The sequence below is a fragment of the Procambarus clarkii genome, chromosome 42 (assembly GCF_040958095.1).
Source record: "Procambarus clarkii isolate CNS0578487 chromosome 42, FALCON_Pclarkii_2.0, whole genome shotgun sequence".
Taxonomy (NCBI): domain Eukaryota; kingdom Metazoa; phylum Arthropoda; class Malacostraca; order Decapoda; family Cambaridae; genus Procambarus; species Procambarus clarkii.
The window spans coordinates 33,508,517-33,522,746 of NC_091191.1; positions in this window are offsets into that span (position 1 = coordinate 33,508,517).

Consider the following 14,230-nt stretch of genomic DNA (forward strand, 5'->3'; position numbering starts at 1 on the left):
TCAATGGGAGTTGCTTTAGACAAAGTATCAGACTTATTAATCATTCTGGTTAAATGACCTTTAAGGCTAATATAGGTTCCTCCCTAACTGTTCAGGAGTAGCCATGGTGGCTTTAGGTCCAAGTTTCATAGGACTTGAATAAGTATTGCTAATGTAGCTTGGATTATTAGTTGACAAGTAAATTGGATATAGCCTAAATTAGTCTGGCTAAATTGCACTCTTCCTCATTCGAGGTTAAGTGTACCGACCTAACAATAAGTAGCTAAGGATTTTGAGCAGTGCTTGAATGTCACCATTAGATTTTCTTCTGGCTAGCTCTACATTATCACCATTAGATGTAATAGTGATCATTCAGCAGCACTCAAAATTCATACACACAAATAATGAATACACAAAATAATTTTATATGTATATACTCTAATCAGAGTTTGTATCCCACCCTTTGTATCTATAAAGTTTGTATCCCACCCTTAGTAGGGTCAGAACAAGAATGAATAATGTATGCACTACTAGCTAGTTCAAGACTAGTTGAAAGGATTCCTGCTAAAGAAACTACTAAATTATTTAGTCTGCATTTTTGCAAAACTCAGCACAATCACAGCCTAAATTCCTACTTAATGATGGTTGGCATAAATTAATTTATGGTGCAATAATGTGAATATATAGTTGTGCTGTGTTTTTGTTTTTTTAGATTATATAATTTATATAAATGTGCACTTGCACACACAAGTGAAAATACAAATATATACAGATAATTTTGGCTTGCTAGCCACAGCCTTTTATGGTGGTTGATTGTGTTGACTAACTTGTCAACTACATGTGAACTAGACTCACCTGACAGGTGTACACTATCTGTTGCCAGGTTTTGCCTGTATTGTCTGGCTGTAAATTGAATGTAAGTGGCATCCAATCGTACTCTGCCGAAAGTTTATATATTTGGCAGCCCTTTGGTAATATTCTGGACTCACTCCCCAATGATTATTATTGCTTAGTTGGCGAGGTTCCACTAATGTGAACACTACTGAACTGCTGACAAGTTTAAATGAGGAAATTAATGTTTTAAGGAGATGATTTACCTCAGCTGGGTGTCGAGTAGGCTGGATGTCATTACCACCTAGATAAATAATAGTTAGATGGTGAGGCCAATCTAACGCAGGTGTTAATGTGGAGTTATTATAGAAATAGTGAGCTGTTGCTCCTGGTGACCTGAAGATTCTTACCTCAGTGTGAGGTATACGTCTGAGTGTTGTGAGTAATTGACTGTGTCCCACTAGTGCTACTTTATACATGAGGTATAAACAGCAAATAAATTGGTGTGAATTAGGCTAACTTATGTGGTACACTGCCGTTAGTCACAAATAATAAAATGTGGTTAGTCCAGATTACTTCACACAGTGATTAGTTATGGTTAATTAGAATAGTTCGATTCTGCTATTAATTGGTATGTGTTCGGTTCGATAAGACCAAAATGTTGTGTTTGTCTCTAAGAACTGATATAGAGTTTTATGTTAATTGGTATGTATCCAGCTCGAAAAGGACCAAAATGTTGGGTATCTGGGGCTTTAACTCATATATTAAATTATATGATTGTTATGATTAACATAAATCGAAAGACCACCCACTGTTGAGAAAAGAAGGAAAACGAATAAAGGAGATTATTTGATTGACACTATAGAACCAGTGTCTATGTACGAGATTTAACTTAACAATCACTTGAAGATAATGAATAGTCTATTATTAATTAATTAAAGTCAAATTCTCAAATATCAACATTGGGGGGGGGGGTATTTCTAGAAGTTCACATATATCTAGGAACCAGTGTGGTTCGTCACTAGTTCATTGTTGTCTTAGTAACATGGCAAATCTGAACTAAATATAGATTCAAAGATATGACATATAAAATAATGAATATATTGAAAGATTATGAAATGTTGAGCAACAATAAGAGTAAAACACATTAAACACTAAGCCATAAATTCTGGCATTAGCTTATTCACTGTAAATATTCTATATATGAATTTATATAGAAACTAATAATAATCTTAGTTAAATTTATACGAAAAAAGGTGTTTTAGCTGAAGGACGACATCTGTAATTCCGTTTCATTACTCGTCCTCGTGATCACAAAATCCCAATAAAGAAGGAACCCATGGAGAATATCGTGAGTGATGAGAGACAACTTGTTAACTCCTCGTCTACATGCTGCAATCAGGGAAAATTAAGTAACATTTTATTAGGCTATGAATTATTTCAATATTCATTGAAATTGAAATAAATGAAGAAAATAAACTAACGTTTTGTTGTTGTTCTTGCTACGTAACGACAGACTACCCACAAATACACAATCTGGAGTGATGCATCAAACAAGAATAGTATACTTAACGTGAGCGTGTCAAACACTAAAGTCTGCCGAAACCGCGTCAACCAGTCCCAGGCGTCCACTGCCGTGTACGCGTAATTACAGGCGTAATTACTTTAATTGTTGATGCGTTATTAACTGGTATGGCACTGTAGAACACGTGGGGAGGTAATTGGTGACTATTGGTGGAGTTGCAACGTAATTAATGTTGGAAAATCTTCAGTCACACCACCACCACGCGCTTCCCTTCCTAATCGCCAGTCAGACACGAGGAATAATGGCGGCTCGCCGCAAGCGTCCCTCAACCCCCTCCTCGCATTCACAATAGAATTTAGTAATCAAGGAGAATTCGTTTCTGTGTAATTACTCAAGTAATGCTTTAAAAGAATAGGGTTGCAATTGTAGGGAACTATATTGTTCATATTCTCGCTAGATAGTGTTGATTAAACACCGTTTCCTTATTAACGAGAAATGGGAAATATTTCCATGGCATTCGTATATAACAGATAAAACTGTTATTTAGTGATAATCTTAGTCGATAACTCTCGGTTAGTGGATCATTAGGAGTTATATTATCAGTAATTAATTATTATACAGAATACTAATAAAAGTAGAGAACCATATTCAATTCTCTAACATATTGGTAATAAATATGTCTAGATAGACATTATCTGACGCAATCCTGTCTTTCGATGTCGTGAGAATTTCAGCAATTAATGCGCAGATAAAGAAATATAAATTTATGTTAGTATTACAGTTAGTAAGGTTAATTGATATTGTGGTTAATATATAATAGTAGTGTATTGTGATACAATAGAGATGTATCAATGTTGGAAACTTCCAACACTGAGCACGTTGCAACAAAGGGAACCTAGAATGCAACGCTTGTGCAGCCTGTAACCGAAAATCATTACTACAGATTGGTTATACTGAGTCACCAGCAAAATGCAGCCCGAATACTGAAGAGTAACTCCTGGCTCTCGCACCTCTGGAGAACAGCCGCCACACTCAAGGCACAACGCCGTAAAAGTCTGGAGCTAGAGCACATAACTGCTGCCTATAACATCAGCCTCAAGAACTGGGGTGTGGGTCGCCGGCGCGGTAGATCTGGGGCTCCCCCTTCCCCCTCCTGGGGAGGGGAGAACTGCGCAGACGGCGGCAGCGGGTGACGTCACACTAGTTTGCTCGTTTCTCTTGTGGGAGTTCTATCCATTTGGTTGGATTTTGGTAGCAATATTTTCACCAGGATAGGGGTTTGTTTTGGGATGCTTACCTTTTCTGGGTGCCTGATCCGGTTGATGGCAGACATAAAATGCTTCCAACCACACGGAGGCTTCAATAGGCCATTGCTTCCCTTGCCTCTCTGAGGGGGCAAGGTTCTGGCCGTGGTCCCCGTTAGGCCCTAAGAACTCCATACACATGACTGATGCCATAGTCTTACATTAGCATATCAGCCTGAATAGCTCCGGGGAGCCATAGGGGCTCCCTCCAGAAAAGTATTCCTTCAGAGGGACATGACGAGGGAGGAGACAGCCATGGCAGCAGAAGCAAGAATGAAGCGCAGGATGAGAAGAGAAAACCAAGAAATCACAGCCCCCAACACAACATCCCCACAGGTAAAGAGGGAATCCACAACCAGCAACCCAGTAACACCTGAAAGGTGTTACTGGCAAGTCAACCACTCTCCTCTGCATAGAATCCTCCCCCTACCCCAAACCCTTCCTGCCCCACTCAAATTCTCAGCCAACTCTTCCTCACCCCATTCCAACCCTGTTACCCCTCCCCTCCTCCCACCATGTCCCCCCCCTCACCCCCTTTTCATTCCTGTCCTCCCTCCCCTTCATCCCATATCCTCCCTGTCTCCCATTCACTTGACCCCCACCCCTCACCCCAGAATCCTCTGAGACCCTGTTATTCACCGCAAATCCTCACACCAATGGAACAGCTTCCCCCATCAACAGAGCACTCACCAAGAAGGGGATATGAGAAGGGACAGAAGAAAGTGAGCCTCAAGGCAATGTAAACTAACATACATGGGATGACAAATAAAGCAAATGACCTTGGAGAATGGGTACTAGACGAAACCCCAGACATAATAGCACTCACAGAAACAAAGCTAACAAAAACCATAACAAATGCTGTGTTCCCACAGGACTACTGTGTTGTGAGGAAAGAGAGAGAAGGAAGAGGAGGTAGTGATGTAGATCTGCTGGAAAGAAAAGGATAGGGTTTTGAGGATATGGTTATTCAGGGCTGAGAAGGTTTCAGTGACTACATAACACATATTATAGCAACTGGAGGACAAAAAATTATAGTCGTAGTCATATATAGCCCACCACCAAATGACAGAAGACCCAGATAGGAATACGATAGAAACAACATGCCACCATTAACATAATAAAGGGAGAGCGGCTTCTGTCGCTAGCAGGAAAGGATCTGGAAAACTAATCATGGGAGACTTTGACCACAGGAAGATAGATTGGGAGAACAGAGACCCACATGGAGGACCAGATATATGGATATCTAAGGTGATGGACGTGGCAACAAGAGACTTTCTAAGCCAACACATCAAGGGACCGCTGTACAAGACATGATGGACTATGTCACCCAAAAGTGTCAGGAGGTAGTAAACAGGTTCATCCCGGCCCAAAAGGAAAAATCCGAGAAGCAGAAGAAGAATCCATGGTTTAATAGGGCATGCATGGAAGAAAAAGAAACTGAACAAAAGGCGTGGAGGAACTTCCGAAAAAACCGAACACCAAAAAGCAAAGAAAGATACAAGAAAACTAGGAATGAGTATGTTAGTGTGAGAAGAGAAGCAGAGAAAAATTATGAAAAAGATATAGCAAGCAAAGCCAAGACTGAACCAAAGCTATTCTACAGTTACATCAGGAGGAAAATAACAGTGAAAGAACATGTAATGAAACCTAGAACAGGCAAGGACAAGTATACAGAGAATGACAAAGAGGTGTGTAAAGAACTAAACAAGAGGTGTGTGAAGAACTAAACAAGAGGTTCCAGGAGGTCTTCACAATAGAACAAAGTGAGGTCACTGCGCTAGGAGAGGGGGCAGTAAGCCAGGTGACCTTGGAAGGATTCGAAATTACGAGAGATGAAGTCAAGAGACACCTGTTTGATCTGTATGTGAGAAAGGCTGTTGGTCCAGATGGGATCTCACCCTGGGTATTGAAAGAGTGTGCAGAGGCACTTTGCTTGCCACTCTCCATGGTGTATAGTAGGTCACTGGAGACGGGAGACCTACCAGAAATATGGAAGACACCTAGTGTGGTCCCAATATACAAAATGGGTGACAGACAAGAGGCATTGAACTACAGGCCAGTGTCCTTGACTTGTATACCATGCAAGGTGATGGAGAAGATCGTGAGAAAACCTAGTAATATATCTGAAGAGAAGGGACTTGACAAATCGCCTTACATGCTCGATAGAATTCTATGACCAGGTGACAAAGATTAAGCAAGAAAGAGAAGGCTGGGCGGACTGCATTTTTTTGGACTGTCGGAAAGCCTTTGACACAGTACTCCATAAGAGGCTGCTACATAAGCTGGCGAGACAGGCAGGAGTGACTGGTAAGGTGCTCCAGTGTATAAGAGAGTACCTAAGCAAAAGGAAGCAGAGAAATAAAGTGAGGGGGTGAGACCTCAGATTGGCGTGAAGTCACTAATGTAGTCCCACAGGACTGTACTCGGGCCTATCCTGTTTCTGATATACGTAAATAATCTCCAGGAGGGTATAGACTCATTCCTCTCAATGTTTGCTGACGATACCAAAATTATGAAAAGGGTTAAGACAGAGGAGGACTGCTTGAGGCTTCAAGAAGACCTAAACATACTGAAGGAATGGTCGAACAAATGGTTGTTAGAGTTTAACCCAAGCAAATGTAATGTAATGAACATAGGTGTAGGGAGCAGGAGACCAGATACAAGGAATCATTTGGGAGATGAAATTCTTCAAGAGTCAGAGAGAGAGAGAGACTTGGGGGTTGATATTACGCCAGACCTGTCCCCTGAAGTTCCCATATCAAGAGGATAACATCAGCAGCATACGCCAGGTTGGCCAACTTAGGAACGGCATTTAGCAACTTGTGTAAGGAATCATTCAGAACTTTGTATACTACATAAGTCAAGCATAAGGTTAAACTGGAGAAGGTTCAAAGGTTTGCCACCAGACTAGTACCCGAGCTAAGATGTATGAGCTACGAGGAGAGACTACGGGAGTTGAACCTCACATCGCTAGAAGACAGAAGAGTTAGGGGGGGACATGATCACCGTATACAAGATTCTCGATGAAATTGATAGGGTAAATAGGGACATGCTATTTAACACAAGGGACACACGCACTAGGGAACACAGGTGGAAATTTCGTGTCCAAATGAGCCACAGAGATATTAGAAAGAACTTTTTTAGTGTCAGCGTGGTTAACAAATGGAATGCATTAGGAAGTGATGTGGTGGAAGCAGACTCCATACACAGTTTCAAGTGTAGATATGATAGAACCCAGTAGGCTCAGGAACCTGTAAACCCAGTTGATTGACAGTTGAGAGGCGGGACCAAAGGGTCAGAGCTCAACCCCCGCAAACACAAATAGGTGAGTACACACACAGACCAGCGGTCTGGTATCTGAGGGGACAGCATGCGGGACTCGTAATATTGTGGCCTGATGCCTTTGTTACCTAGCAGTAAATGGGTACCTGGGAGTTAGACAGCTATTACGGGTTGTGTCCTGGAAAGGGGGGGGGGGAGGGGATGTGTGGAAAAAAATAGTAGTAACAGTTGAGAGACAGGCCAAAAGAGCAGACCTCAACTCCCGCAAGCACAATGTGGTGAATATAACTAGGTGAATACACACACACACACGCGCGCGCGCGAAGTTAGAGAAGATTTAGAGGTATGCCACCGGAACTGTGAGTTATGAGCTATGCGGAAAGGCTAAGGGAGCTAAGCCTCACATCCTTGGAAAATAGAAGAGTAAGGGGAAGACATGATAACTACCTACCTAATTCTCAGGGGAATTGACAGTGTGGACAAAAACAAACATTTAAACATGGGTGGAACACGAACAAGGGGACACAGATGGAAACTTAGTAACCAAATGAGACAGAAATATTAGAAAGATTTTTTTCAGTGTCAGGTTAGTTAACAAATGGAATGCATTAAGCAGTGATGTGGTTGAGGCTGACTCCATATACACATTAGTTTCAAAAGTAGACATGATAAAGCCCAGTAGGCTCAAGAATCTGTACACCAGATGATTAACAGTGGAGACACGGGACCAAAGAGCCAAAGCTCAAACCCCGCAAGCGTAGCTAGGTGAGTACACAAACACACACACGTCTGAACTCCACCTCCCCCTGAACCCCTGGCAACTACCTCACAGGAGGATGAGCCTACCCAAGTAGCAATGACCATAGAACATCCTCCTACACTTGTAGGGAGTGTGGGTGAAATTGGATATAAGAAAGTGAGCTTCAAGGTAATGTACTCAAACATTGATGGTATTACCAATAAAGCAAGTGAACTGGCAGAAAGGGTGCAAGAAGAAAACCCTGATGTAATAGGACTAACAGAAACAAAATTGTCAGGATTCATAACAGATGCTGTGTTTCCAAAGGACTACTATATAGTAAGGAAAGAGAGGGAAGGGAGAGGAGGTGGAGGAGTGGCCCTGCTGATAAGGAAGGACTGGAGTTTTGATGAGATGGAAATTCCGGGCTGTGACGGATTCAGAGATTTCATAACAGGAACTATAACAATGGGTGGACCTAAGATAATAGTGACAGTCATTTACAACCCTCCGCTAAATGACAGAAGACCTAGACAGGAGTTTGATAGGAACAATATGGCAACCATTAATATAATAGAGAGAGCAGCTTCAGTTGCCTGCAGGAATGGCTCAAGACTCTTAATCATGGGTGATTTCAACCATGGAAAGATAGACTGGGAGAATGGTGACCCACATGGTGGTGCAGATACGTGGAGAGCTAAACTCTTGGAAGTGGCAACAAGGAATTTTCTGAGCCAGCATGTCAAGGAACCCACAAGAATGAGAGGCAATGATGAACCAGCTAGACTCGACTTGATATTCACCCTGAATGAGTCAGAAATAAGGGAAGTCACAGTTGAAGCCCCCATAGGAATGAGTGACCACAGTGTACTGACCTTTGAGTACTTGGTGGAGGTAGGGATAACCTATCCAAGGATGGGAGTGGAGGGGAAAAAACTGAATTACCGAAGAGGAAAATATGACGAGATGAGGAACTTCCTCAGGGGAATACCATGGGAAACAGAACTTAGAGACTAGAATGTGCAGGTCATGATGGATATTGTCACCCAAAAGTGCCAGGAAGCTGCAGACAGGTTTATCCCCGTCCAAAAGGAGAAAAACGAAAAACAACAGAAAAACCCATGGTTCAGCCAGGTATGTAAGGTAGCGAAACAACTGAGTAAAAGAACATGGAGAAACTACAGAAATAACAGAACACCAGAGAGCAGGGAGAGATACCAGAGGGCCAGAAATGAGTACATCAGAGTGAGGAGGGAAGCAGAGAGACAGTTTGAAAATGACATCGCGAGTAAAGCCAAGACCCAACCAAAGCTGCTCCACAGCCATATCAGGAGGAAAACAGCAGTGAAGGAACAAGTGATGAAGCTGCGGAAAGGGGAGAACAGATACACAGAGAATGACAAGGAGGTGTGTGAAGAACTCAACAAGAGATTCCAGGATGTCTTCACAATAGAACAAGGAGAAGCCCCTGCACTAAATGAGGAGGCGGCAAACCAAGCAACCTTGGAGGAATTTGACCTCACCAGTGATGAGGTCAAAAGGTGTCTGCTAGAGCTGGATGTGACAAAGGCTGTTGGGCCTGATAGAATCTCACCATGGATACTAAAGGAAGGTGCAGAAGCACTAAGTGTGCCACTCTCTATGGTGTATAACAGGTCACTGGAAACAGGAGACTTACCAGAAAGTTGGAAGACAGCTAACTTGGTCCCAATATACAAAAAGGGTGACAGGAAAGAGGCACTGAATTACAGGCCAGTTTCCTTAACTTGTATACCATGCAAGGTGCTGGAGAAGATCGTGAGGAAAAGGCTCGTAGAGCATCTGGAGAGAAATAACTTTGTAACGCACCACCAACATGAGTTCAGAGATGGTAAATCGTGCCTCACAGGTTTAATAGAATTTTATGACCAGGCAACGAAAATTAGGCAGGAAAGAGAAGGGTGGGCCGACTGCATTTTCCTGGATTGCCAAAAAGCCTTTGACACAGTACCCCATAAAAGGCTGTTAAAAAAGTTGGAGCAACAGGCAGGAGTAAAAGGGAAGGTGCTCCAGTGGATAAGGGAGTACTTAAGCAACAGGAAACAGCGAGTAACGGTGAGGGGGGAGACATCAGAGTGACGAGATGTCACCAGCGGAGTCCCACAGGGCTCAGTACTTGGACCCATCCTGTTTCTAATATATGTGAACGATCTTCCAGAGGGTATAGACTCATTCCTCTCGATGTTTGCTGATGATGCAAAAATTATGAGAAGAATCAAGACGGATGAAGATAGACAGAGACTACAGGATGACCTGGATAAACTGGAGGAATGGTCTAGAAAATGGCTGCTGAAGTTCAACTCGGGAAAGTGTAAGGTGATGAAATTAGGCGAAGGGAGCAGGAGGCTGAACACAAGGTATCATCTGGGAGGGGAAATCCTGCAAGAATCAAATAGAGAGAAGGATCTGGGGGTTGATATCACACCGAACCTGTCCCCAGAGGCCCACATCAAAAGAATATCATCAGCGGCATATGCTAGACTGGCCAACATAAGAACTGCCTTCAGAAACTTATGTAAGGAATCTTTCAGAACCCTGTATACCACTTATGTAAGACCAATCCTGGAGTATGCAGCTCCAGCCTGGAGTCCATACCTAGTTAAACACAAGACAAAGTTAGAGAAGATTCAGCGGTATGCCACCAGGCTCGTCCCGGAACTGAGAGGATTGAGCTACGAGGAAACGCTAAAGGAGCTGAACCTCACATCCCTGGAAAACAGAAGAGTAAGGGGAGACATGATAACCACCTACAAAATTCTCAGGGGAATTGACAGGGTGGACAAAGACAAACTCTTCAGCACGGGTGGGACACGAACAAGGGGACACAGGTGGAAACTTAGTACCCAGATGAGCCACAGAGACGTTAGAAAGAATTTTTTCAGTGTCAGAGTAGTCAATAAATGGAATGCACTAGGAAGTGATGTGGTGGAGGCTGACTCCATACACAGTTTCAAATGTAGATATGATAGAGCCCAGTAGGCTCAGGAATCTGTACACCAGTTGATTGACAGTTGAGAGGCGGGACCAAAGAGCCAAAGCTCCACCCCCGCAAGCACAATTAGGTGAGTACAATTAGGTGAGTACGCACACACACCCACACACATTCAGCTCCGTCTGGTAGCTGAGTGAATAGCGCGCAGGACTAGTAATCCTGTGGCCTGGGTTCGATTCACGGACTAGGCAGAGACCAATGAGCAGAGTTTCTTTCACCCTGCTTCCCCTTTTACCTAGCAGGAAATAGGTACCAGGGAGTTAGACAGCTGTTACGAGCTGCTTCCTGGTGTGTGTGTGTGTGTGTGTGTGCGTGTGTGTGAAAAAACTAGTTAGCTAGTAGTTAGTACCAGTTGACTGACTGACAGTTGAGAGACGGGCCGAAAGAGCAGAGGTCAACCCCCGCAAGCACAACTAGGTGAATACAATTAGGTGAATGCAAACACACACACACACAGGTGATAGGATTAGGTGAGTACACACATACACTCACACCAATCCTGGAGTATGCGGACCACACATGGAGCCCGTACTTTGTAAAGTACAAGACGAAGCTGGAAAAAGTTGAAAGGTATGCCACTAGACTAGTCTCAGAACTAAGAGGCATGAGCTACGAGGAAAGGCTGCGGGAAATGCACCTTACGACACTGGAAGACAGAAGAGTAAGGGGAGACATGACCACAACCTACAAAATCCTCAGGGGAATCGACCGGGTAAACAAGGATAAACTATTCAACACTGGTGGTACGCGAACAAGGAGACAAGTGGAAACTGAGTACCCACATGTGCCACAGAGACGTTAGAAAGAACTCTTTCAGTGTCAGAGTAGTTAACGAATGGAATGCCATAGGCAGTGATGTGGTGGAGGCTGACTCCATACACAGTTTCAAATGTAGATATGATAGAGCCAAGTAGGCTCAGGAATCTGTACACCAGTTGATTGACAGTTGAGAGGCGGGACCAAAGAGCCATAGATCAACCCCCGCAAGCACAAATAGGTGAGTACAAATAGGTGAGTACACCTACACACACACACACACACACACACACACACACACACACACACACAGAGTAAAACAAATAAAGTTACCTTGGCTGATGACATTCGATAAAACAATTTTATGCAATGTGCATTTTACTTTCATATTTTTATATAAATTAATTTCATCTTGTAACACTGATCATGTGCTATATTGATATCACATTCAATTGCACAAAACCAATATTAAACACTAGAAGACACGGGAATAGCAGTTATAAGGATATATTGTATTCTAACATTAATTTCTAGTGAATTTGAATGCTATAGGTCACTTAGCAAACAATTTACATCCAGAAACGCGCATCAAGCAATATCAACACTTAATGTACACCAACTTTACACGCAAATCCTTTATTCCTGACACAGTGGCATATATCAATATCTGGTAATGATGTAATACCTATTAATAATGCCCATCATTTTTGTTTATATATTATGCCTATAGACATACCTATTAATTCTTAGCTTATTTTATATAAATTATGTAAATCTATACACAGAGCCATACTTATCTGAATTCGCCACTTCCGACTCGGTAGGAATCGATAATTCTCTCACCCGGTTGGTCCACTTCTCCAAGGTGAGACTTGGGATCGGGAGACTGAGAGCTCCATGGCGTTTTCTCACAGGGATCAAGTAAGGAACGAACACACTCTGGCTCATCTGGACTAGCAATGTATCAAGAATCTTGAATAGTGTAGAACCTGTCATGAGGGCAGATATTCATCATTTGTCACATTTTACATGTTGGTTCTGTGTACATGTTATTAGTCACCCGTCAAACTGAATTGAAAATGATTAATAAGGCAAGGTAAAATTTAAGGATATTCAATAGTATAAATATTAAAATTCTGCCTTTAGTTTTTCACACTTAAAATAACAGCACATTGAAATTAAAATCAACCTTAAAATATAGTGGAACCTTGAAAATCTGAACCTCAGTACAGTACAAGGAAAACTATAAATTCTTTAAGAATTTGCAATCGGACCCAAAGTTTCAAAACTTTTAATGAAACTCTAGACTGCTTTAGCATTAGCATACTATATCTAATCATATTTAACCAGTATTTTTTATATTGGTATACATTTAGTAGTAAAAATTATTAGAAAAATACTAAACCCTACTGAACTCTTACTTAACATTCTAAAACAAGCATTGAATGTAATGAAATGCAATTTCTGGGTGAGCCCCAGTGGCTCCCTACAGCTATATGCTGAGATGGTTACCATCTACTGGGTCACATCAGCTGTAACGTTCTAGAGGCCTATTGATGCCAGAACTCGACTCCATCACAGAGTCACAGGGAGCAATGACATTTACTACTGTCACCTCATTCGGGATGGCATCCAGAAAGTCGGCGAGACAAAAACAAACAAATGGTGGATTCAGGAGAGACCGAAGGCTCAAAACCAGCTGAAAGAGCTCCCCCAACTATGTAAACAAACTATCAAAATCTCTCAAAACATGTGCTATTTTGCTCACCCCACCTACCCCACTCATTTGAGGGGAAAGGGAAGGAGGTGGCCTAATGCCAGCTTGTGTTCCCAAGCTCAGTTCTAGGGGAAAATGTAGGCAGCCACCTGACAACTTGGAAGGGAGGGGATCAGGAAGCCACCGAGGCTCACCCAGAAATTTACTACCAAAGCCACAGCTTGCCCAAAGGAAAAATGACACAGGCAAAGTTTAGTCCCCCTACACAACTGCTCGAACAACCATCAAGTCACCTGGGGACAACTGAACACCAACAGATGGTGGCACTGCAACTAGGTCAAGGCTGTTCAAGGCAGGGAAAACGACACCAACCAAGAATATGAAATTTAATCTTAGAAGTCTATAAAGTGAGAAACTACAGTAGAGAAATGTGTAACTCAGTGATGACCCAACAACACATCAAATAATAAAGAAATGACAACGTTTTGGTCTGTCTTGAGCCATTATCAAATCGTGTCTTGATATTGTTCCAGGACAGACTGAAAGGTCATTGTTTCTTCATTTTATTTATTGGTTGTGAGGGTATGTATTTCTTCAATGATTGCAACTGCATGCAACAGCCCCAATCACAATGGTGGTCACCTTGGAAGCTATCAATTGACAGAAAATGTGTGCGAGAGCAGCCACATAGATTCGCTGTATTTCAAATAGAGAAGAGGTGCACACCACACTGTCTCCAGTCGAGTATGAGGAATCACTCGTCATTGGGTCGTCAGCTTCACTCCAATGGATAAATGCTATTCCAGAGAAATGACTTGGGGTCTCTATACCCAGAACCGGTACCCAATAATTAAGTGGAATAAGTGTATGAGGCAGTACATAGGGAAATGCTGACAAAAAGACAAAAACTAATAATAATGTTTATCAGCAAATTTATTAATACATTGGGAACTTTACATTACTTTAATCAAGAGTGGCTCAACAAAACCATACAAATCACACACAGCAGGAATAGTTCCCACGGTGTTGATATGAGAAGACACACGGTCTCTACTCACTTGCACGG